Genomic DNA, 27735 nt, shown 5'->3' on the forward strand with positions numbered 1-27735 from the left:
ATACTAACAAGGACGACTCTTCCAAAACTTGGTCGCACATCATGCCTAGTTAGTATACTTCCAGAATTGGGTGACACTTCTTTGGCCTAGGCTGACTTAGGAGATTTCTTAGAAAGAGGTAGAAACCCTGGGGCTAACTCAGTGATGGAAAGAATAGTTAGAAGTGGCTTGATTGAAGTTGTTTCTTTCCCAACTATTGCCCCTTATCCAGAATTAGTGATAGCATGTATGAATAGATATGACGTCGATAGTAGGTGCATTAGGACCAACAGTGGTGAATTGTTAGTAGAAATTAACAGATAAATGGTGATGGCTACAATTGGAATCCCTCATAAAGAGTCGTATGAAGATTGGTCAATTGGTACCTCATATGCATTTTTCTCTGAGAAGAAAATCACATATGAAAGTGTCATTGCAAGGAACTGGCTTGTAAAGGTTCCAAAAGGGGGGTCTTGGTTACCCAAGTCTCTAACAAGAGAGCATTTCATCACGGATGTGAGAGATATTATAATATTATTTAATAGACTCAAAGGAAATTCACATGCTTTCTATTGGGAAGATTGGATGTGCTTTTATATTTAGGTGTTGTTAGCTGGTGAGAAATATCTTGACTGGATGCAGGTTATTGCTGAAAGGCTCCATGAGGGTTTGACTAACTTTGTTGAAATGTCCAATTTTTACATGTCCTCATATCTATTTTATATATTGGATTGTACCAAAGAATGGTAAGGCTTACATAATGAGCCCTTGGTGGATGAAATCAAGGTTTATGATTATTACCCATACCTGCAACAATAGAGACATGCAGAAAATTTCACAAGATGGAATGATGTTTTTGTAGGAAGGCTTTCCTTTGAGCCGCACAGAGACATAAATAAAATAATTTCAGTCAAAGCCATAGATCTGGTTAGTATATATGGAAGCTACTTTATCCAATTTCCTAGGTTTACTTACATTAGAGTGGGGGGCTTTGAAGGTGAACCATTCAAATTGCCCAGGTATGCCTTTGATAGTTATGCACTTATTGAAGTTTGCAGACAACTAGCCCACATTGACAAAAGGCTAGAGATGAAGGGTAAATTTGGGTTTCCCTTCTCGATTGAACTTGGATACTATAGTTATAAATATGTTTTTGATGCCTTGAACCTAGAATTAGAGTTCAAGAAAATGAACTTGTAGCCCTACATTGTTAGACATAAATTTGATAGCAAGGGATATGTTGTAGAACATCTAAATGTTGATGACCATTTCTTCCATGAACCTTAATCAGAAGGTTATTGGGAAAATTGTTGTGATGAGTTTGAAGTGAGGAGGAGATTGTGGTCAAGATTCACTTTGCAATAGATTGCTACAATGAGGTTGTCCATTAATGTGTCTAGAATACAAGAAGACACTAATACATTTAGCCTCAAATTCCGACGGAGAAGGTATATTGTGATCAAACTTGATTTTTTTTTGAAAAAATGCCTAATTTCGTTGAAATTTCAATGATAATCCAATGACAGTAGGGGTTTTTAGAAAAAGTGCCCATGTTCATCAAAATTCTGACAACCGCATGCATTACTTAAAAAAAAAAGAAAAGACCAAAATCTCACCTATCTCATTCGTCCCACCTCTGTAGCGATCATTGGTGTGACAAACATGGCCATAGCGGGGAACGGGGGAATGAAGTGCCACGGGCACAAAGTGCCAATGACTGACACATAACCAGCAAGGATGACCACAAGGGAGCCCAAAATGGGTTGTGTAAACGGCGACGCCTGGGCCTCCATCAACAGCAATAAGAGCTACGAACGGAGGAAGAAGTCATCTTTGAGAAAGAATTATGGATGTGAGCACTCTTGAGGACTCGTTTTTTTGTAGTGAAATTTTCTTGAACTTGTGCTACAGTTGTATCAACAAAATTCCTTGCTAGTTAGGGTATTAGAATAGATTAATCAAGAAAATTTTCGATTCATTTTCGTTACATTAATATGGTCGAAAAATAAATCTACATCCTGATACAAGATTGTAATCTCCTCCTCCATCACCCCCATTTCTCCCCATGTAATACAGAGAATCCAGACAGAGAGGTAGATTATATTATATCTCATCAAGATGAGTATTAGTCATTCTTGTTTAGGTATGGAAATCTTTTGCGAGAAGAAATATTGTGGATGTGATTGACAAAGAAATAGTAGAAAGCATATCCAATGAGTAAGTTTTAAGATGCATTCATGTGGGCCTTTTATGTGCACAAGTAGATGCATTAATTCAGTCGTCAATGATCGATGTACATGCAATGCTTTTAAACTCTCCAACCTCTAGAATTATAGGCACAAATTCAACTACTTCACCGATCACTCATTCAATCCATCCATCTATTAATGATGAAACCATAACAGATTTAATTCCTAGATAATCTTGTTTATTATTTTCACATTAGATTAATAATAATTTTAATATCAAGTAGGTAGTGTTTTTTACAATTTTAATTATGTAATACTTTATCATTATATATCAGTGAGTCATATGAACTCACACTTCATGATTAGTATGTAATATCTCTAGTTAGAATATTAAGTAATATTTCACTAAATTTCTTACCTCAAAAATTTCTCCACCTTAATGATAGCTAATGTTAAGGATTGAATGAAACAAACTCTTGTTCATGGATCACCTTCTTAGCCTCCTATGGAAGTCATTCTTTGTGTGGTCTACCATGACCATAATCAGGGTCTTAATAAATCTATTAGATACTCTCTATTATCAATAAGAGAGTTATCATAATATAGTCGTGGCGAGTGGTTACAAATAAGATTAGTGGGTCTATAGTTCCCACTTGGTTTGTACTTAGAAACATTATCATTTCTTAGTTATATGGAAACTACAAATTCATGCATCTAGCCAACAATACACACTAGCTATTATATGATTCCACTAATGAGAAAAGCCTAGTCAATCTTATAGTTTGTGGAATTAGTCATGTCCCTCATATAGAATATCTATATATGGAGTATTTTTGCCTATAGACTACCTTTTATTTTGCTTAATAATGTGATTATTTCACATACATCATAAAAGTGCCCTTCTAATATGTTTGTGCATCAATCTTGAAACCATAGTTTTATTAACCAACCAATGATAAGAATTATCTTAAACACGCCTCTATATTTGAATCCCACTAGATTTGATAATCAACCATATTAACCTTAACAATGCATCGACAACAACAATGCCTAATAAATCATCAATTGTCTTAGGTGAATCTAGGCAAAGCCAACCCATCAAATCCACTAATCTCCCTTGCATCCCAATCATAAAATTTTATGGTTGTTGGAACAAGCTTGGGAGATTTAGTTCTTCCTTTGCAAATCAACATACCCTATTTTGGTTTCCCAAATATTTACTAAATAACTTTGAAGATAAATTGGGAAGAGAATCCATCATATAGATATTTCTTTTCAACAGCCTTAGAGGACATTGTTTTGCCTATCATTTATTATAATAGCTAATACCCAATTTTTTTATAAGATAACAAGAAAAACCTCCTCTTCACAAACTATGTTTTCCTTAATAATCCAAGAATGAAGAAAGGAACCCACATAAAAATTACTTACTCCCTACCATGAAGGCAAAAGAACATCCAATTTAAAGATAGATGTACCAAAAGGAAAGAAATATCACCTCAAAATCTGTCTTGAACTTATACATTGAATCTATACACACGAGAATCCCCTTAATAACTCTCTCACAACTTTCAATGCTATAAGAATGAGTGTTTTCACAAGACTTTCATACTATGATATTTATATCAATATTCACTTACATAGTTTTAGAGTCAAGCTGACCCATTCTCATGAGTAGTCTACATGAACCCCTCATAAGAATGGATCACTTAGTACTCATTTCATCAAAGTGATGCTCATAGTATTATTGAAAAATTGTATTATTGTTCCAAATTTTGTGGATATTTAGGAGACACAAATAAAATATAACTGTAATCATTCCATATTTTTGTAGGAGATATTGGAATGAGACTAATAGGAAGAGTAGTAAACATGAGTCACAATGAGCACTTTAGAATAAATCTAAACATTATAAGGAAGAGTAGCTTGGAAAAATAGAAGCATAATTTATTTTCCAATATGCAAGATTATTACTTGGGAAATAATCTTGAAAGAGGATTGAAAAGATTCCTTGAGCTAACATTGTCTCACTTATCCAAAATTATGAGGAAGGATTCATTAATGAAATGGTCATTAACAAGATGGAGAGAATAATAATTTAGCTTGGCCATGACACAAAGTCTTAGAATAGATGCCAACCTTGGTGAATGGAATGAAAATCCCAAACAATTAATGAGTGGTGAGACAAGTAGAGGCATCTATAAATTTTGTTTTGAATATATATATAAAATAAAGAAAAATGGGACTTAAACCAAGAGAAATGCACATGGAAAGGATATGATGAAAATCAAAATAAATAGTTTGAAGATAATATTAGTTACCTAAAGGATATTCCACTTGATTATTTGGTATATCATAACTATTTTGACAAATTTTGAAACCATTAGAGGTATCTTTTACTTCTGTAGATGAGGCATTCATTCATGTTGAAGTTGTGATAGCTTATTTACCTCTTTATCTTCAACAAATTATCCATACGAATTATCATATATACTTGTAACCTCCATCCCAAACCACCTATTTCACTCTTCTTCCTTTGTGTACCTCTTTTATTCTTCCATTACCTCTTCGCTTACCTAAATTCAATCCAAAACATAGTGTATATAGCATCAAAAAAATTCCATATTTGATTAATATTATCCACAACATATCGATAAGACAAATACCACACTTACTGTGTCACCAACCAAAAATAATTTACTTACATATTTAGAAAGTTCAATAATGGAGAAACATCCATGTGGTGCTCTACACATGTCCTTGAAAGTTCAAGAAATACTTATCCTCTATTGGTCCAAACTTTAAAGCACTTTCCATGCATGAAAATAATTGCAACCATACACAATTTCCCACCCAATAGATTCTCTCAAACTAGTTTACTATCTTAACATAGGGTCAAGGAAAAGCGGGCCAAAATAGGAATCCAAGTGTCTTAAAAGCCTTCAAGATCATAGTGGTGAGGATTGAATTTCTTTCTTTAGTGGTATCTTTCTGTAGATTAATTAGTTGGGGATTCTATTAGGACCTTTTCCTAATTAAAAAAAAAATATTAAGATTACATCCCTAAATATTGCATTCATATTAGAATAAATTTCTACAATATTGAGACTATATTCATAATAGATTTATAGTGATGAATAAAGAAATATTTAAGATTATCAAAAAATTGATGTTTTCTTTCTCCCAACCGTCATTGGATATTGGGTGATCTTTGAGGCATTATGTCAAATAGTTCATGTGCCTTATCTAAGCTTACATATTTTGCATTCATGTGTACCTGGGCAGTTGCACTACAACATCTATACTCACTAATCACATTTGGTTGGAAGTTTCTAAATTTCCATTTCAAACACATATTGTGCATATCCTACAATCTATGCTAATGTTGATTGTCTTTAATGGCTTCATTGTGTGCATAATTGATTGGCTCTTCACTTCTAAGACCTTCAAAAGTCTTTAATGGCTTCATTGAGTCCTTTTGTCTTCCAAATTCACCTGCACCAACTTGAATTCTCCTTCAATGCTTGATTGCCTGTTCACTTGGAATTGAATTGATTTTATAACTAAGAGATCGCTTGATTTTATATGTCTTGAAAGCATTTTATCCCGATGGCTTTAAATTAAAGTACTTTCTCTTCTATCTTGTATTGGTGGAGCAGATCCTTTTATGATATGTAAGTTGAGAATATTTTATGAAAGGTCCCTAAATGATTACACTTTAAACTGATTTTAATATACCTTGAAGTGTGCAATATGGAAGGTTTGTATTCTTAATCTCCTACCCATTTCTTAATTTAAAACATGATATCTTTATTAAATATCTTTATTAACTTGATTTCTCCTTCAATTCTTGATGAATGCTTGATTGCATGTTCACTTGGAATTGAATTGATTTTATAATTAAGAGATCACTTGAATTGTAGGTAAACCCCTTCAAATGATAGGGTAGGCTTCCTTTTATACCTAATATATGTCTTGAAAGAATTTTATTGTGATGGCTTTAAATTAAAGTACTTTCTCTTCTATCTGGTATTGGTGGAGCAGAGGTTGCATTGCATCATCCTAGGATACATATTTCCACAGATACAACACAAGTTAAATGTATCCCAGGTCGATCCAAAGAAACCTCTGCTCTAGAGATCACCAAAAAATAGAGAAAGAACTTTAATTTAATGCCATCAGGATAAAAGTCTTTAATCAAGACAGATAAAATTTGAGTTTGATTGTCATCATTTACTTTGCCAATTCTTCACACATAACTCATGAATCAATTTCCTACTCACAAGAATTTTATTATGTCTCAAATATAGGGAAACAGAAGGCTTCAAATAGAAAACTTGAACATGCAACTAAATCCATTGACTAACCAGAAGAACAAAATTAAGAAACGGTTTGATCATCTGAGAGATGTTGTAGACTTGCAACTCACCAGCGAAGTTTTTGTGGGTAAGAATTTTTTTTGTTTTGGTTATGGTTGTGGTGTTTATAGCGAGACATTTACAAATTTATATCTATTTTCACTATTTAATGGTAATTTAATGTTCTTTCATATTTTTGTATATATTCTTTATAATAGCCTATTAAATTAATTTGTTCTATTATGCATAATGGTGTGGGTCAGACGGCTTTGCCGTCAGTGTATGAAAGCATTGAATGAGTTCTACTTTTAAAAATTACATGAAACATTTTAAATTTATTTGATTTAGTGTTATTTGCAAAAATTGATTATCAATGATGTTTCCTTTCTCCAAGAATTGTCTAGGATCTTTCCATCAGATAATATGTAACATCAAATGACTAAATATTTTCATTACAAATGCTTAATTTATTTAATTATTATCTAAGCATGAATTAAAATTTATATTTGTACGGAAGTAGAACATACAAGTTCAAGAGTCATGTGCAAGCAAATTTCCTAAAAGAAAGCAAGCAGACATTATCTTGAATGACATGGAAACAAGCTCATCAGCTGCCTAGAAGAGAGCAATTGGAGAATAGCAGAGGAAAGTGTTTAAGGGTAATAAATAGATAGATAGTATGCAATACAAACAAACAATGTCTGGAGTGTCTGATGTGACGTCTCTAATTTATGTCCGGAGGGTCTAACTGGTTTTGGATTTCCTGCGAAACCTATTGGGCCACGCTTGGAGGAAATCAATGTGTTCATGCAAGGACCACCTTTTTTCTATTATGAGAATGATACTTTTGCACCGAGTGATATTTGGAAGTCAATATCCAAAAATTTCTATAGTGTGGAACAAGAGTTGGACTCGAAGTATAATTGTCAGCTTTCAGAAGACCAAGAGGTTATGTACACAATCTCCCAATAGAAGAGCGATTTCTAGAATTACCTCTCCCCCCCATGACTATTCAGGAAGCACTTCCTTAAATAGAGGACTATTGGCCTCCATGAGATCAAATAAAAAAATTAAAGCATAGACTCTAGATGATATGGTGGTGTCCTTCGTGAAGAACTCTACACTATAATTGAAAATTCACGAGGGAAACTGCATGATAGTGAAGAGAAATACAATCTTGAAAAGTGGGAAGAATGGATCTTGGTTTGGGTGGGGACAAGTCAGGTGGCTCCTCTAGAGGTTGACGAGATAGAAATCATATTAGGATTTGAAAAAGATCACACTCGTGGAACTTCGTGTGCGAGTGATCGATTGCGGTGTTTGGGTAATGCATTCCAAATAGATACACTTGCATTCCAAATGGGTAATGTCTTGATGGCATGCCAAATAGATACAGTTGCATGCCATCAAGACATTACCCATTTGGAATGCAAGTGTATCTATTTGGAATGCATTACCCAAACACTGCAATCGATTACTCGCACACGAAGTTCCACGAGTGTGATCTTTTACAAATCCTAATATGATTTCTATCTCGTTAACCTCTAGAGGAGCCACCTAACTTGGCCCCACCGAAACCAAGATCCATTCTTCTCACTTTTCAAGATTGTATTTCTCTTCACTATCTTGTAGTTTCCCTCATGAATTTTCAATTATAGTGTAGAGTTCTTCACGAAGGACACCACCACATCGTCTAGGGTCTATGCTTTAATTTTTTTCTTTGATCCCATGGAGGCCAATAGTCCTTTGTTTGAGGAAGTGCTTCCTAAATAGTCATGGGGGGGAGAGGTAATTCTTGTGGTCGCTCTTCTATTGGGAGATTGTGTACATAACCTCTTGGTCTTCTGAAAGCTGACAATTATACTTCGAGTCCGCTAACTCTTGTTCCACACTATAGAAATTTTTGGATATTGACTTCCAAATATCCCTCGGTGCAAAAGTAGCATTCTCATAATATAAAAAAGGTGTTCCTTGCATGAACACATTGATTTCCTCCAAGCGTGGCCCAATAGGTTTCGCAGGAACTCCAAAATCAGTTAGACCCTCCGGACATAAATTAGAGACATCACATTAGACACTCTAGACATTGTTTGTTTGTATTGCATACTATCTATCTATTTATCACCCTTAAACATTTTCCTCTACCATTCTCCAATTGCTCTCTTCTAGGCAGCTGATGAGCTTGTTTCCATGTCATTCAAGATAATGCCTGCTTGCTTTCTTTTAGGAAATTTGCATGCAAGAGACTCTTCAACTTGTATGTTCTTCTTCCGTACATATATAAATTTTAATTCATTCTCAGATAATAATTAAATAAAATAAGCATTTATAATGAAAAGATTTAGTCATTTGATATTACATATTATCTGACAGAAAGGTCCTAGACAATTCTTGAAGAAAGGAAACATCATTGATAATCATTTTTTGCAAATAACACTAAATCAAATAAATTAAAAATGTTTCATGTAATTTTTAAAAGTAGAACTTGTTCAATGCTTTCATGCACTGACGGCAAAGCCATTCGACCCACATCATCTCTCATCATCGAAATTCTGACGACAACTAATGAAGCGCTCGACAAGGATGTTGTGCATCCGACGACACTCCTCTGTCGGAATTTTATACTTTGGTGTCAGAATTCTGATGACAGCTCGAGATAGCGATGGTATTTGTTCACGGAATGAGCATGCATGGTGACCGTCGGAAAGGTTGGAGGTGAAGTTGGAATTGCGATGACCACAAGGATAGTCAGAACTTCCAACACAAAGTTTTCGACGGCCTTTTTTGTTAGTAGTGCGATGAAATGTGGTCGGAATTCTGATGATTGGCCGTTGAAATCTTGACCCAAATGTACTAGTGAGAGGAAGGGGAAGATGTATTGGATCGTAAATTCAATGAAAGGGTTCAAGGGCAACCTATCCGTAAAATTGACTGGTCTAGGAGAGAAGACAAAAATATTCAAGCCAAGTCCTACAATGTCATAAGATAAGAATGAAGAAGTGGTTAAGAGATCACAAATTTAGAAAGGAGTTGATTCTCACTCCTAATGAATTAACAGTTGGTCTACTTGATATGACACAGATTCCTGCCTCCTCCTCTAACAAAATTGTTGATGTTGCAGGTGCCACAAGGCTTAAAATTGGAGAGGTTCAAACCAAAAGATCAAAGAGATCCCCATTGACTTCTTTAGTAGTTTGAATCACCCGTTCAAGGAGCAAAAAGAAAAATAGGGAACCGGTGGTGGATCAAATTGTTGTGGACTTAGATTCAAGTGAAGAAAACCTGGTGATCATGGATCACCAAGTGTTAAAAAACCCTTCAGTGGAGGATGTGGATACAGAAAAAGAACCTAAAGAAGATCCAAATCCAATGAGCATTATGACTATTGTCATCCCACCTGATGATTAGACACCTCTGCCCAAAGAAACTTCCAGTAATTCTTGATGGCTTGGAGCTTTAATTGGGAAGAAACATAGTATTGTTCCTATTACTATTCCCATGGAGGATATAGTAAGTAAGTGCCTTGGGAAAATATCCAAACCCAAGAAGCTTAAAACTTAGATAATGATGGAAGTTGACGATCTAGAATAGGTCACTGGGTAGCGGAAGTAGATAAGCCTATCTCAGATAGAGATCCAAAAACAGCCACTGAGAATGATTTTAATGTTGAGAAAATTGACCTAGGAGTGGCTTCAAGGGTTGTGGATGCCAAACATTTAGAATCTTCTACTAAGAGAATGATAGCCAGGACCTCGAAAGATGAGAAGGATAAACAAGAGTTGAAACAAGTTGTTACCCAGATGGAAGAATATATTAATGCCATACATCACCCGAGTCCTTAGCCCTTGACACAAATAACATTATCTTTTGACCCCAAATCACCAGTAAATTAAAATCTATTGGATTAGGTACTGAGAAGCCGCATAACTATGAGTAGAAAGCTAGAATTGGAAGCTACTGCATGGGATAAAGAAAGAGCTATATGGGTAGCATTCTTGGCATAGATGAATGATGTACAAAAATTTCGCATCATGAAATTTATTACTAAGAAGCCAGTGGATAACCTGGATGACAATGTGTTGTATGTATCAAGAAAGAATGTTGAATGAAGGAACTCTATCATTAAACAAGGTCATAAAGAATCTGTCAAGTTACTAAAAGAATTAAAAGAACTTATTGATATGATGTAGAAAGATCTAAAATGCATAGATATACAACTCTTGAAGGAGGATGGAAAGCCAATTGAACCAGCGACATATATGGTCAAAACCTTTAAATAAAGGGTGCAACTTGTTAAAGAGACAAAGTCTCTAACTATAGATTGTTAGGTCTCAGAGATAACTGAGAGGGGGGGGATGAATTAGTTGTCAAATAAATTTAAACCAAAAACAACTTAAGCAACCTTAATGCTTAATACAGGTAAACCAAACTTTATGCTGGTAGACAGTTTATCAGTTAATTGCAGTACCGGTAAAGATTAATGTATGAAACAGAAAGACAATAACATCCACAACACATAACACCAATATCTGTATGTCGAAACCCTATAAGGAGAAAAACCATGGTGGGAAACCTTACCTAGAATTAGATGATACTACTACAGAAAGTATGTGTATACAAATGGGGTATGCACATGCAGAAAGGCCAAGCACCTAGAGCTCCTGCTCAAACACAAATAGGAGCCACACTAAGTACAATTGGATGGTTAAATCCAATAAAAATGTATGGCTCAAAATAGAATCTTCATATGCTGGATTCAGTACCGGTGTAGTTCTGATATGCCTTCAGAAAACCTTCCTTCAACCTTCAAATGACGTCTGCGTGTATAGCTTTGCTTATTCTCGCATATACCTTCTTATGATTTCTTTTCCCAATTACATTTCGATCTTACAAATAAGATCTTACATATATACCATAACCTAAGACCAATTTTAGTAGGTCGGCTGTAAAACTTATTACAATAAAAACAATTTGCAAGTAAATCAATAATCGATGCAATATCCGATTCAACATGTCGACTTAATGCATTTACAACATTGGTAAATCATCTCCAAAGCATGTTGTGCTGATCTGGAATAGATAAGCCTGTCGGTACTTATTCTGGACCTATTTGCCGGTGACAACAAATATGCAAACACGAATATCCCAAAGAACAAATCTCCAAGACAAAGTGTCCAAACTATGTCTTCAACATAACCAAGTGTTTTCCATATCATTTCAAGTGTCGGTGAACAATATATCCTATCGGTGAACCAGATACCGGTGACTGTGCATAAAGTCACTTGCTTGCCGGTGAACATTGCCAATTCTCCAAAGTACCAGAGTTGATAAGTGTTAATAGGTGTTGACATCAATGACAAAACCATATCAACATAACCAAAATACCAACATAGATGACTTTTCCAAATTGGCAAGGATAGAATAAATGTTAGCAGTCTGCTTCAATCACTTGGAGGCACATAAAATTAAAGCTATGCAAGTGAACATGGACAAAGAAGTTTGGAAGCACCGCTTTCTACACATTGGACTCCCGCACTATCAAGTTATCCTTAATTTCTCAACAACACATTTGGAGTGGCAAAATGTACATGGTATCGTGATAAAACAAGATAAATCAATAGCTTCTTCTACCACGATGGAGTCTTGATCAGTTTATGGATGAGTTGTTATCCTATCTGTGGTTGTTGTTCATTTAGGTTTTATCCAGTTTGAAGAAAAATAATTTCTTTGAACTCTACGGTAGAGTTTAAGAATTTAGGGTTATTTTCAAAAGAACTATTAGCCTGGAGGCTATAAGTGTAATTAAGCAAGCTTTATTGAGGGTCCAAAAAACTTTGATTTGAATGAGCAGACTTATTTTTCTTTGAATCTCAGTGTAGATATTTGATAGATGAATGGAATGATAGATTTTGTATGGTCTTCAAATCTGTGCATTTGAATGATAGAGCAACCTTTCTTGGGATGTATTCTTGGTTACGAAATATTCTACTTCATTATCAGTTCTTCATAAGTCTATAAATTCATTGTTTAAGAAAATTAGTGGTACATTATTGTTTAAATTATTATGATCCCCCTTGTCTTGTTAGGCATGAGCAAGTATCGATTAACATTTATGCTACACTGAGTATTCTTGATGAAATAAGTTTTACATTGAATTGAAATGTTCAAAGTTTAAGTTCGTGAGATTTACGTTTATTCATAATTATCTTGTAGCATTCTTATTGTGTTGACAAATCAATGTGAAATCCTTTCTTGCTTTTTGGTAAAAAGTGTGTTTCTTTCTGAGTTATTTGCATAAAAATTCATTGAATATCTTACCAAGAGTTGCACTCTTATGCAGAGGGTAAACTAAAACCTGATTCACCCAACTATTGGTTCATTTTCTTTTCATCAAGGGTATGCATGATTCAACATTATTTTAAAAATATATTAAAGGAAAGGCAAATATGTTAACCAACACTATCTTTTGCAGTTCAACACTTCTCCGAATTGTAGTCTCAATTTCTATGTAGTTAGTGAGGCTCCTTTTGTGATGAGCAGTGTGCTCTGGGTTGTTGCCCTTCCAGCAAGTGTAGGCCCCTAAATTTTAATTCACATACTTATTGCAGAAGTATTATCTGACTATGGGTAGGCTTCCCACCATGATTTTTCCCTTTACTGGGTTTTCCACATATAATTTTTTGTGTCATGTGGATGGTATTTATTCTGTGATTATTGTTTATGCTTAATTGGTTTATCTGCTATCGGTATTAGTGTTTTGGGTTTCGGTATTAAATTTTAAATTGCTAATGGTTTTAGTAATCTGTGACAACTGATTCACCCCCCCTCTCAGTTGTCTTCCGATTATTTGAACTGTCTAACACCATGATCTATGGATACTTTGGAATTGCAAGCAACAATGAAGCCGATTTCACGTCAAGCCTCGAAAAAGGATTGAATTATTGTGAAAAAGAGAATCTTTCTTAGTTGGACATCAAAAGGGACTCACAAATTAGAATTAATGCCATGAAAAATGAGAAAGTCCCAAGTTGGAAGTTAGAGAAAACTAGATCTCATCATGGAGTACTTAAAGCAAATTCCAGGGTGTAAATCGAGCATGTCTTCGGAGAAGCAAATAAAGGTGCACACTACCTCGCAAACATTGGATTAGCATTGAAAATCAAAGAAGAAAAAATAATCATTGAGGTAGAGTGGGATGGTCTAGTCCAAATCATAAAGGATGACATGGAAACAACTAGACAAGGAAACATGACAGGTATAGGATGAAATCAAAATCAGGAAATACTATTCAACGACTTGAACTTCATGAGGTGACTGGGAAATCAAATCAGGGCTTAAATCAAGAGGGCAAGGATACTCAAGTCTGGGATCTGATTTGGCGATTGATACAAATCGGTATTCATCATACCTTCAGACCACTGAAAAAGAACTAGGATTAAAGGAAAAATAAATAAGAAATGATTTAGGAAATCCCAAAAAGCTCTCCCTGTCGTGAGAGAAAAAAGTACGGGAAGATAGCACTAGGAAATTTGTAAGTCAAGTCATTTTCTAGACAGACTGCTACTTTCCTCAAATAAAACAGAAACCCAGTATAAAGGAAATAAAATGGATAAAATTGAGACACAAAGTTGAGGCATAGAAGTATCAAAAGATGGTGCATCATTTTGTCTTGAGTTGTATGTCCATGGAAGAAACAACTCAAGAGAAGTGTTGCCATCTATTTAATACCAATGAAAGAGCTAGGGATGAAATATGGATGCTGGTCAACAAAACCTTAGGAGGAGGTTGACATTGGTGTGACGGATTCATTTATGAAGCACTAAATAGTCCTATGATTGATATTCTGGGATGTAAGGAATTATGCATACAGAGGATTGATTGGTTTATCCAGGAGTTTGATGGACAAGAAGTTGCCAGTGTGATATTGGATCTTGAGTCCGATAAAATAGTGAGTATCCTGGATAACTACTTCAACTATAGCCAATATATCTATGAGCGCAGGGAAGACTACTCTAACATTGACGATGAGGAGATCATGTAAAAGCGGGCAGAAAAAGAAAGGAAGAAGAACCTCATAGAAGAAGCAGAGTAGGTGTTTAGGTTTGGGGTCATCAACAAAAAACTTATCTCCTTTCCAAACATTCCTCGAATCAAATAATAGTTGGCTCTCGACTACCAATGCATCGCGAGCCATAGAGATTGGGTAGAACTTAGAAGTGGTTCTCCATGCTCTGGGGAACTAAGTGGTGGGAACGATATTGTAGTTGTCCTATTAGTAGCTATAAGGAGCTATCCCCTTAGTAAAGGGAGTAGTCAGTATTTAATAGTGTGTAATGTAAAGGGAGCTATCCCCTGGTTTTTTTTGACAACACTTATCTATAAAAAAATGATTTAGATTGAAAAAAAAAAAATGAATTTTAACTATCCTCTATTACATGATATATATTTGAATATTTGGGACACATTAAAATATCTTAAATTTCTATCAATAGTGAAAAAGTTGAGTCCGTTTTAAAGGGATTGCTACTAGTTTTTGGTATTCAATTAAATAATTGTTCTTAGCTTTGGTTTTAATCATTGATTTTTCTTTAGATACAATGGGCCCTATTTCTCTATTTAAAATTTTTCTTTTACCAAAAAGCGTATTTGACACTATATCCCCAATCCTTTATTCCTTTCCTTTACTTTTTTTTAATATTATTTAGTGGTATCAATTTTTTTTCCCTCGTCATGACCTCACTTCTTCTTTCATCAATATTAGTTATCCCTTTCCCTCACTCTTATTTGTATCTTTTACTTTCAAATTCCTTCGATTATATACACAACCTTTCCTAAAAATAACTTAGTATTTCGTAAGTCTAAACCCTCGTTTGCAGAAGGGGATAAATTTTAGATATTGTTATTAGAGATTCTCTAATAATATAAATTCTAAATTTGGAAATAAATTGTATTAGAGAGAGATCATCTTTTAGCACAAAGTGATTGCAAGTTTTGCACAAAATGTATTTGCTGAAAGGGATTTTAAATTTTACAATTGAATTCTTTTGATAGAAGAAATTTTAATTTCAATGACCCTCATTATCAACATCCTACTTAAACATCCTTGAATAGCTTATGGACCTCAATTGAAGAAAAAATTAAAGGGGTTTTCTCTTGGATATTATTGATTAAAACTATAAGGGAATCTTTCAAGAAAACGAAAATGGTACGAGTAAGGATGAATTCCTAAACCCTTTCAAGTATTATGTATTGAAATTTTTATTCTTTCAAATTTTTTTCTCTCATCATGACCTCACTTCTTCTTTCATCAATATTAGTTATCCCTTTCCCTCACTCCTATTTGTATCTTTTACTTTCAAACTCCTTCAATTATATACACAACATTTCCTAAAAATAACTTAGTATTTGGTAAGTCTAAACCTTCGTCTCCAGAAGGCGATAAATTTTAGATGTTATTTTTTGTGATTCTCTAATAATATAAATTCTAAATTTGGAAATAAATTGTATTAGAGAGAGATCATCTTTTAGCACAAAGTGATTGCAAGTTTTGCACAAAATGTATTTGTTGAAAGGGATTTAAAATTTTATAATTGAGTTCTTCTCATAGGAGAAATTTTAATTTCAATGACCCTCATTATCGACATCCTACTTGAACATCCTTGAATAGATTATGGACCTCCATTGAAGAAAAAATCAAAGGGGTTTTCTCTTAGATATTATTGATTAAAACTATAAGGGAATCTTTCAAGAAAACGAAAATGATACGAGTAAGGATGAATTCCTAAACCCTTTCAAGTATTATGTGTTGAAATTTTTATTCTTTTTTTGCCTCTATTTATGATTAACGAAGTACTACTCAAGGCATGTAATTGAAAGAATTATTACTCCTAAGATTATTTCCCTATTTTTCTATTTAACGTTTTAATATTCTCAATGGAAGTATGAAAAGTTTTTGATATCACCTTACTTGGATTTTCCTCTTTCCTTTCATAATTTATGTGCCTTTCTTGTTTTTTCCTCAAAAGGATGTACCCTATAAAATTACAAAACCTCATCATACAAGGAAACTACCATTCTAAAACATAGAGGAAGATTACTAGTCGAATAGCAATATCTCTAACTACTAGAATACTTTTCACTACCCATTAGGCGAGTCTATGACGTTTGCAATGAAATATCATAGTCTAAATTTTGTTTACCAACATGATGAAAGGTTATTTAACTTTAGTTATTTATATCTTAAAACTCACTCCAAAAACAATGAATCTTAATTATAAAAAGGATATAAAAAAAAAAACTCAATGTTATATTTTAATGAGTTATAAACTACACTGATTTTTTCAACTTTTAAAAGGGCTCATTCAGATCTATCAAATTTCCACAGTCTGTAATGCTAATTATAATTAGTTTCTGGATTCAATCGTGTAAGAAATTTTGTATCAACATTTCGAGTCACACTCCATGAAGCATCATGAGGATGATTTAATAGAATTTTAACATTCATGATAATGTTATATCTCATTAGATGTTATTATATTTATCTCTCAACAATAATTGTTAAATATTTTATTTGTATAATATTTTCACTTTATATTTTATATATGTTTATTTCTAAATTATGTATTTATATATATAATTTGAAGTTATCATTATAGGAGATATCTTAGTTTTCATCAATCTTGGAGTGTTCATCCTCTTAAATTATGTAGGAATTACAAAACACACATTGTTTTTTTGTTTTTTTTTTGGTAGGTAATAGGCCGAAGCCGCAATATTTTGAATTATTATTATTACTATTATTATTATTATTATGTTTGATTAGATTGACCCTAGACCTTCCCCATGGAAGGCCAAGAGTCACAACTTAGAATTCCATTTTAGATGTCCTTATTGGGAATTGAACTTGGGTCTCCACAATGAGAACCCAGTGTTTTAACCAGTTAAGCTCAACCCCTTGAACACAAAACACACATTGTTACTTAATAATATACATAACTAATAAAGATGAATTTTAAATAGTTCATCTGATTGAAATGGATGGAAAACACCAATATATGTGTAAAAATAAATATATAATTTATAAAAAATAAAAAATAGAGATAAATAAGACCAACAATATATAAAAGTAAATTAGTTTATTGAAACAAAATCTGAGAATAATCATATAATAGAGTTAAAAGACTCTTTGAAAGAGTTCAAAGAGACTCATATTCTTCACCATTGACTACAATTTCAGATTATTTAAAATGTCATAATAATTTAAAATATTTAACAAGTAATAAAGGGTAGTTATAAAAAATTCTAATTAATTCTCTCTTAAAAATTCATTCTACTTTTTAAAATCTAAATTATTATTATATAGAAAATTACGATTTAAAAAGCAAAAATCAAAATTATATAATTTTGAATGAGCTTCAAACTATAAAACCTCTCATTCTTTAGAAATATAAAATTCATTAACCATTCATATTCTAAATTTATTAATATGAATGAAAAACTTAAATTCCTTTTTAATGATATGCGTATTATCTCTATATAATAATTTATAATTTTTTATTTTAAAAATATTTTTGATATTTATATTTTATTTATTTTTATGTATTATTTTAATTATTTAATTGAAATTTAATCCTACATTTTTATTGGGTATTTTCTAAATCTGTTATGGATCCATTTTTAGATTAACAAAACAAACTTATTCAAATGATGAAGGAAATATACTAAATATTTTTCCTTCGTATATAAATTTGTTGCATACAAATATCCATACATATTTCATAAATATAAAATTTCAAAATGCATGGTTATATATAATATACATTGCACATGGTAAGTGGTGGTGAGAGGGAGTGTAGAAAATTCCAAGATATCATTATTGTCACAAAATACTAATATGCAATCATTTCCGTACAACTGGATGCCCATTATGAATTCTCATCTAGATCTGGTTAAGTCATCTTGGATTCGCATCTAGATGTAGTTGAGTCATCGTGGATTCTCATCTAGTAATTTCAATATGTATTATAGAGGTAGTTGTGCGAGTCATACTTACAATATTTAGTAAGTTGTCATCCATTAGCATTATACAACTTGGTTTCTATATGATGCTCGAAGTCATTTTTTGATACATATTTTTTGAGATTGTTATAACTCTATAATTCCCAAGAATCAATAAAAAAGATATTTTCTTATGTTTTTTACTAGTATATTTTTACCAATTTTTTCGATGTAAATTTGAGTCCTCTATGTTGTTGTTCTTCTCTACAAACTTTTTGCACTTGTTATTATTCTTACAATTGGTATTAGAGTTGAGGTTATTTATGTACAAGTTGTTTGTGTTGGGAGGTGAGCAATGGTAGGAAATAGTGCTACCAGATTTGAGGTGCATAAGTTTGATGGTTTCGATTTTACTTTATGGAAGCTTAAACTTAAAGCTTTGATTGTGAAGGATGTCCATGTGATAGAGTTGTTAAAGGAGTCCCATCAAAACATGCAAATATAAGCATATCAGACTCGAATACCATGTATAGAACGATCAAAGAAACAATCTAGTTATCTTTAGCAAATTCAATTCTATTTAATGTTGCAGAAGAGAAATATGCTCATGACCTACGGAATAAGCTTGCAAAGTTGTATGAGACAAAATCACTAGCATTTTTTTTTTTGTAAAGGCAGTTGTATAATTTAATGATGCATGATGATTCATTAGTCATAGATCATCTAAACAATTTCAACACATTGACAAGAAATTTTGCTTTAGTGGGTGTGAAAATTGACCAAGCAAGTTGGCTTTAGTGGCTGTGAAAATTGACAAAGAATATTACTATCCTCCTAGCCAAATAGTTGGGATAATTTGGGTAATGGCTCTCAGTAATTCTGCACCGAGTGGGAAGCCAATCTTTGAAGGTGTGGTGACTACTTTAATCTCTAAATATTTATGGGGGAATAAATCTCAAGGATCTTCAAATGAATACCTTGTTGCAAGAGATAGAACTCAACAAAGAGGAAATACATGGACAAACTAGGTCCAAATCTAAGGGGCAGAAAAAGTTAAAGTAATAGAACTATACCAAAAATAGGCATGTCAAGAAGGATTGTAGGTTAGCAAAAGAAAGAAAAGAGAATCCCAGTACACCAACATTTAAGGCAACCACTACTAAATTTCAAACATCACTAGAAGATGGAGGGGTATTAACTACTAATCTGAGAAGCTTTTTACTTCATGTTTGGATTCTTGACTTCGGTGCTTCCTTTCGTATGACACCACACATAGACTGGTTTTCTATTTATTGGTCTTATTTCAGTGGTATGGTTTGCATGGGAAATGACAACCCATGTGAAGTTGTTGGTGAAGGAGAGGTGAGAATCAAGATGCTCTTTTGAGTAGTTATAACTATTCAGTAGGTTAGGCACGTACCTAGTTTAAAGAAAAAAGTACTTTCAGTTGGAGTGTTTCATGAACAAGGTTATCGATTTAGTAGTAAAAATAGTCATCTCAAGGTAACAAAGGTAGTTTTGGATGTGCTAAAAGTTGAAAAAGATGGCAATTTCTATAGGTTGGTTGGACAAACTGACATTTGAGAGGTTGTTGTGGTATCTGATGTAGAGATGGACTCATTATCAACCGAGCATCAAAGGCTAGGCTATATGAGAGAATGAGGTCTCAAGCTATTTATCGATAGAAATATTCTCCCAGGTGCAAAATCTAAAGATTTAAGTTCTTGTGAACATTGTTTCTTTGGAAAATAGAATAAACTAACTTTTTCTAGAAGTACTACTAATAGAAAAGATGTCTTAGATTTAATTCATTCAAATACTTGAGAAGCTCTTGTAACATCTATTGGAGTTTCAATGTATTTTATTTCATTTATAGATGAATTTTATTCCAAGATATGGGTTAATCTTCTTAAAAATGAATCTAAATTATTTTCTTATTTCGAGAGTTTTAAGGCTCTAGAAGAAAATAAAAAAGGTAAGACAATAAAATGTCTAAAAACTGATAATAGAGGTGAGTTTTGTTCAGTAGAATTTAACCAGTTTTGTAGTGAGCATGGAATTGCAAGGCAATTGATGGTTGTGAGAATACCAAAACAAAATGGTGTTGTTAAATGCATGAATCATACAATTATGAAGTGAGTCAAATGGATGTTGAGCATTGTTTGTTTGGAGCAAAAGTTTTGGGGTGAGGCTGCAAATACAACTTGTTTTCTTATCACTAGATCTTCCATTACTTCTCTTGATATTAAAATTCCTTGAGAGATATGGAAAGGTAACCTAGTAGATTATTCATTTCTCCATTTTTTTGGTTCTGATTCTTATGTGTACATATTCTTAAAGAGAATAGAAATAAGCTAAACAAGAAGTCCACAAAATGTATTTTTCTTGGCCATGTAGAAGGTATAAAGGGGAACAAAATGTGGGAAAATTATACCCACAATATTATTGCTAGCTGATATGTTTATTTTAATGAAAAATAAATGCAAAGAGGTGAAGAACAACAAGGTACAAAATTTATTCTAGTAGAGGGAAAAATGTGATGACCATTTAGATGTGCTTGGTGAAGAGCAACTAGCTAAGCCACAAAAGTGAAACATCACCTATTTTAAGGAGATCCAGTAGAGCAATCATACAACCTTTAATTTACTCTATTAATTCTAATTCTACTTATGTATTACTAATTGACGTTAGTAAACCTAGTTCATATCAGGAGGCTTGTTAAGTAGATTGTGCAAGAAAATAGAGAGTTGCTATGGAAGAGGAGATTGAATTTCTACATAAGAATGGGACACGGGAGCTTGTGTAAGTTCCTGAGGGGAGTAAAGCTATTTTGAACAAGCGGTTCTTCAAAATAAAGAGGGATATACATGACAATTTGGAGAGATATAATTTTTAGCTTGATCGGTGGCCATGGGGTATGCACAAAAACATGGTATTGATTTTGATGATTTTTTTTCACCTGTTGTATGACCTTGAGTATTGTTAGAGTTGTTTTAGTTCTTGTAGGCAGTGTTGATTTGCATTTAAAATAGTTTAAAACAAACTTCTTGCATGGTGATCTCTCTAAGGAGATTTATATGTAGCAGCCAAAAGGTTTTGAGGAAAGAGAAAAAGAGAATTTAGTTTGTAGGTTGACAAAATCATTGTATGATTTGAAATAGGTTCCAAGGAGCTACTAAAAGTAGTTTTATTCTTTCATAATGACTTTGGGTTTTATAAGATGTGATGTTGATCATCATGCCTATGTTCAAGGGTATAATGATGACTATTTTATTATTCTACCAATGTATATAGATGATATGTTCATAGTCAGTCCTAACATGTATAAAATCATCCATTTGAAAACTGGAGAGTATAGCTAATGACCATATCAATGTAGTCAATTAATTAATTAATGTTTATATCCTTGCTTATCATACACAACATTGGTCGCTTATAGAGAGCATTGTGTGGTGTCACTAGTACAATCTAGGAGTTTGTAGAAGAGAACCTTGGCACATGTTTCTTTGGGAAAGGACATCAAAATTAAGAAGGGATGGATGCACATGTAGTAGGGAATAGTGTCCCCATCCTTGGATGGGAAGTTTCTTGTTTTGTAATCATTAAGTAATATGCCTATGTAGTGAAAGTCATACAAGCCTTATAACAAGATGGATGAAACAATAGATGAATGGGTATTATGCTAAAGTGAATGATAAAAATGAAAAAATAATTTAGGGTTGAATTTTCATGAAGTGGCATGGGAGGAAGAAACACAACAAAAAAGTAACCACTAGAAGATGCGTCGAGAGGCTAGTTTAGAGATAGTAGAATTTTAATATTATTTTGTTAAGAAAGATGCATATTCTTTTGCAAGAGGAGCAATAGAGACTGCACACTTAGGAGAGAAAGCACTCCCATTTGAGCATAGGGAGGAACAATGTTTTTGACGGTCATGAGATCAAGTTATATATCTAACATTTGTATTTCCTAGAAAGTTTGTAAAGCCTATTCAAGGAATCTACTTTTTCATGCACATATACTGCAACAACAACAACATTTTCCTGAATGTTTCTAAACTTCGTTCTGCAATTCCTTTTAGTCCATATCCTACAATTATTGCAATCCACGATAATACATTCCTTTGAAGAATTTTATCATGCCCACATTTTAACTCATGTGAACATGACACAATCTCCAAACTTTTTTATTAATACACAAAATTTAACTAATAAAATGCTCAATTATTTTATAAATGACAATAAATTTAGTCTATGCAACAAGGGCTATGCTAAGGTCTTATTAGAATTTTAAATTTAATGCAATTATGATTTAATGTTCTTCTTTAACAAATGAGATCATTGCAATATAAAAATTAAATTTATTCAATTCATCTACAAATTTTAAGAAAAATAAAATTTATAATTAAACACATTAATAACATAAAAATAAAATATTAATCATAAATTTATGAATTGCAATGAAAACAAGGGAGTTGGATTGGACTATGATTTTTCGGACCGCGAGTTTTTGACTAAAATCTTGGAGGTTATTGCAGAAACAAGGCAATCGAGATGAATGACGTGGCCACCTCTACATTGATGTGGAGGAGTTAATCTCCTCCACGCAGTTTGCACTCTCTATCCCTGTTCATTTATTACTTGCTTTAACTCTACTTAACTTTCCTTTGGTAATTAAATGCATTATGTTTGTGTCCAAACCTAACCCTCCTTCGCATCTGCCCTATTCGCTTATGCGAGCAGACCGTGGTTCCCAATGGAGCGAGAATCAAATGGTAGTGCCATTAATTACCCTTTCTCTATCATTCAGACTCACTCAACCTAGAAAAAATCATTTGCCGAGACCATCGCCTTGCCTACTAATGGAGTCCACCCTTGTGCGTGATTTATTAAGGCTCTTAGAGGTGAACGACCCAATGAGGAAGGTAAGTGCTCTAGCATTGCCTCAAACTCCTTCTATATTCCACCAAATGATGAAATATTCAAAGAAATTGCTTCTGAAAAATCTAGGTTAAGTGACACTACCATTTTCTTTGCTTGTATTGATATTGAAAGATGCCTGCCTAGAAAATTCTTAGATGATTGGTTTAGTAATCTCTAGAATTTGAAATTAGGGCTTAAGATTTCATTATGTAGGCAAGTACAAAGGCCTTTATATTATTTTCTTTAATAGTCATGAATCCCAACTTGAAGCCCTCAAACGTCAATATTGGACAGTCAGGAACACCTCCTTGCATTCCCTATCCTGGTCTCCAAAGGCGGTTAATGAGGAACTTATTGCGCTATCCTGCCCCAATGGGTCATTCTTAAGGATGTCCCTCCCTTCCTCTGACATTTTCTTCCCCAACTAATGGAGCCATTTGAAAAAACAATTTGGGTTGAGGAAACTACCCGTTTGGTGCCCAACCTTCATTCAAGAATGCTCATCTCTATTAAGCCTGGGATTGACATCCCTCCAATTGTAAACCTAAACATTAATGGGGATACCTTTGTTTGCCCTATTGAAATACTTGGAAGTCTAAACGCTTATTTTCTTTGCAAAAAAGAAGGGAATCTTCAAAAGAATTGTCCAATTATTTACCACAAAAAATAAAAAAATAACATTAATCTAGCTGAAACATCTGAAAACCCTAGCACCAGTAAAGATTCAAACCCTATTAGTATTCACTCTTTAGGCAAAGATGCTTCTGCTCCTAGTCCCAACCCTATTGAATTTAATCAAATGCATATTGATAGCACAACTCTGGTATCCAAACCCCACATTCCTTCTTCTAATCCCTCACAAATTCTTGGGGACTCACCTTCTAACTACTTTCAAATAGTCACTTCAAGAAAGCGAAGACAAAAAATTGCCCATCAACATGCCCTGAATCAAAGTCGTTCTAGTGATCAAACTACCAACCAATTAGTGGTCACTAGCAAATAACCCATCCCTATGAATAATGACATACCGATTGCTTCTCAAACCCCGACCCATTCTTTGGTTAAAAATATGGTTAAAAATTTGGAAAAATCTAATCTTGGTGCTAGTGATGCTACCATGAGTCATAATCCTGGAAAAAATGATGCTTAGGTTTGGGACTCCCAAACAAATAGAATCATTAGCATCTGTAGGGCTTACCCCTGATATTAACACCACCAACCCCTCATCAACATCTATGCTCACTGAGATTGAGGACAACCATGTTATTGAAGTTATTTTTTCCAATACGGGTCTAGAAGACATTAAGTCTAGCTCAATGCTCCTTGGCTTTCTACGCTCCCAGGTGTCTAGGTCTAACATAGGAGGAAATGTAGATGGTAATACTGAGCGAACTAGGTTTAGTGAGGATGATGATGAGCTCATGAAAGGATCCTCCATGGCTAAGAAGAAAGGTAGACTTGTGGGTTCCAAGAATAAGAAAAAGTATGGAGATCAATGTGGTCTTCTTAATAGTCCCTCTTAATCCTCTTCTCTCATGAAATACATCTCATGGAACATTAGAGCCCTGGAGTAGCCTAATAGGAAGTTTGTTATTAAAATATTTCTGAACTATCATAAAAATATAGATTTTTTGATTCTTCAAGAACTTAAAGTTGTTGGGTTCTCTCTTGACACTACACTTGATTTCATTTGGAGAGATGTAATCAAAATATGCACCAATCACCCTAAAGGAAAGGGTGGAGTTGGTCTTCTCATTAACCCTAAGTGGGAGAATTACATTAGGGATAAGAGTGTGTCGGCATGTAATAGAGTGGCTTGGGCTACCCTAGATATTAGAAGCTCTTGTTTTGCCATATGCTCCATATATGCACCTAATGATTACAAGGAAAGAATGTCCCTTTAGAATTGGCTGGCATCCCTCCAGACTATCCCCTGGGTTATGGCTGGAGACTTTAACATTATTGAAAACCAAGATGATAAGGTTGGGGGTCTTCCTTTCGAATGGAAAAGCCTAGAGAAACCTCACTAGGACAGGTTTAAGCAACAAATGTAGTTGTTTGACCCCCTTGAAGGCACCAAATCTGATACCTCTGCCCTATGGTACACTTGGCGCAACTTTCAGCAAGGCCCTAGCCAAATCTACTCTAGATTAGATAGATTCTATGTTATTAATGACTTCTTCTCCTTTTCCCCTAACCACTTGGGGAACACGGTGGTTGTCTTGTTAGTAACTCTATCTGACCATTTTCCCATCATAGCTATCATTAATACTAGAAACTCCATCTCCAACAACAATCCTTGCAATAAAAAGTTTATCCTCAACACCTCCCTACTGAAAGACAAGGATGTCCTAATTCCCATTAAAATGGTTAGACTCTTTAACATGTAGCCTCAGCATCCCCAATCCCACACTCTCAGATGGAAGAGGAACATCTCCTCTTGGCAGAAAATATTTCAAACTATTGGCCAGAAGAAAGCCAAGGATTTCAAATCTCTAGAAAAAACTCACTCATCAACTCCACTCCTTGGAACAAGAAATTCAATTACAACCCTCCTCCCCTACCTTGGCTGAACGAGTCTCTCAGGCTAGAGACATCCTCTGAAAATATCAACAGATCAAAATCAAGGGTACGTTCATCAAAGCCCGTAATCACTGGCTCCAATTTGGAGATAAAGGCTCCAAAGTTTTCTTTAACCTTCTCAAACAAAAGCAGACCAAAGAGAAAATTGATAGAATCATGGTAGAGGACAAGGAACTCCTGAATATCATTGATATCAAAGATGCCTTCGAAATGTTTTATAAGACTCTCTTTACTTCAGAGGATAATGAAGCTTGGAAAGATGCTAGAAATAAATGTAGCAACATTATCCCAAAAAGGATCTCTGAGAATGAAGCTCTCCTACTCAAGGCCAAGATCTCTATGGAAGAAATTGTTGATGCCATCAAGGCTCTCAAAGATAATAAGGCCCTAGGCCCTGATGAACTTCCTATTGAATTCTACAAAACCAAGATTGAGTGGGTCACCAATGACCTTTATGACATATACAATGAAGCACTTGATACTACCACCTTGGGGGAGTCCATTAATAGGGGTATTGTTAAACTTATCCCAAAAGATGGCGACAAAGCCCTCATAAAAAATTGGAGGCCAATTACCCTCCTTAACGTCTCATATAAACTCCTAGCCAAAGCCCTAGCTTCCTGCCTTGAGAAGATTATTCCCAAGTTCATATGTTCTACCCAAATTAGTTTCATCAAAGGCAGGTATATCTTGGAAAACCTTGTCACTAGTTGGGAATCTATAGAATGGGCCAGGACCTCTAACCAAGACTCCACCATATTCCTTGTTGACATTGAAAAAGCCTATGACAAGGTGGAATGGGACCTCATCCTTATGATGCTCAAAGCATTTGGTTTCCCTAGCAAATTCTGTAATTATGTTCGAATCCTCCTCAAAGATGCCTCCGCCCTGATTGAAGTTAATGGGACTCTCTCCCAACCTATTCCTATCTATAGATCCATTAGGCAAGACTGTCGTCTTGCCCCTGCTCTATCATGTCATGAAGATTCCGGATGACTCTGAATTGCTCAACATTCAATTTGCTGATGATACCTTGCTCTTCCTGGAGCTCTCTAGGCACAACATTGACTCCCTCAATCGAAAACTTGACACCTTTGGTAGAGCCTCTAGCACCCAGATCTCCAACTCCAAATCTATTCTGCTTGGGTGGAAAGATAAACCATCGGACTGGCTTCAGCAGTTTGGATATTCATGGGGAGGACCTAATAAAATAGTCAGATACCTTGGTATCCCTTTCTCTATATCTCCCTCTCTAAAAGACATGTGGATTTTGGTCAAAGAAAACATTGATAAAAAGATTAACAAGTGGAACAATAGGATCCTCTCCCTGGCTGGCAAGATTCAAGTTTGCCAGAAAATCCTCTCTTCTTACAATATATACTACTCCTCTATTTGGATGTTCAACAACTACCAAGTTTTTAAAATCTAAAAATCTATTAGATGCTTTCTATGGTTTGATGGCAAGGGGAAAAGAAAGGCCCACACGATCAAATGGATCTGGTGCCACTTAGACAAAAAACTTGTGGGTTGCATCTTAAGGATCTCATAATACAAGGAATCTCCCTCACTGCCAAATGGATATTTCATGCTCTGGAAGGTCAAGAACCTTGGAAGATTCTTGTGAGAAATAACATACAAAATGGTGTCCCCAAGTTTGCTAAATCTTGGAAATCCCTCCCATTTTGTGATCTGGTTGCAGGCGGTTTC

This window comes from Cryptomeria japonica, chromosome 1 (assembly GCF_030272615.1).
Source record: "Cryptomeria japonica chromosome 1, Sugi_1.0, whole genome shotgun sequence".
Lineage (NCBI taxonomy): Eukaryota > Viridiplantae > Streptophyta > Pinopsida > Cupressales > Cupressaceae > Cryptomeria > Cryptomeria japonica.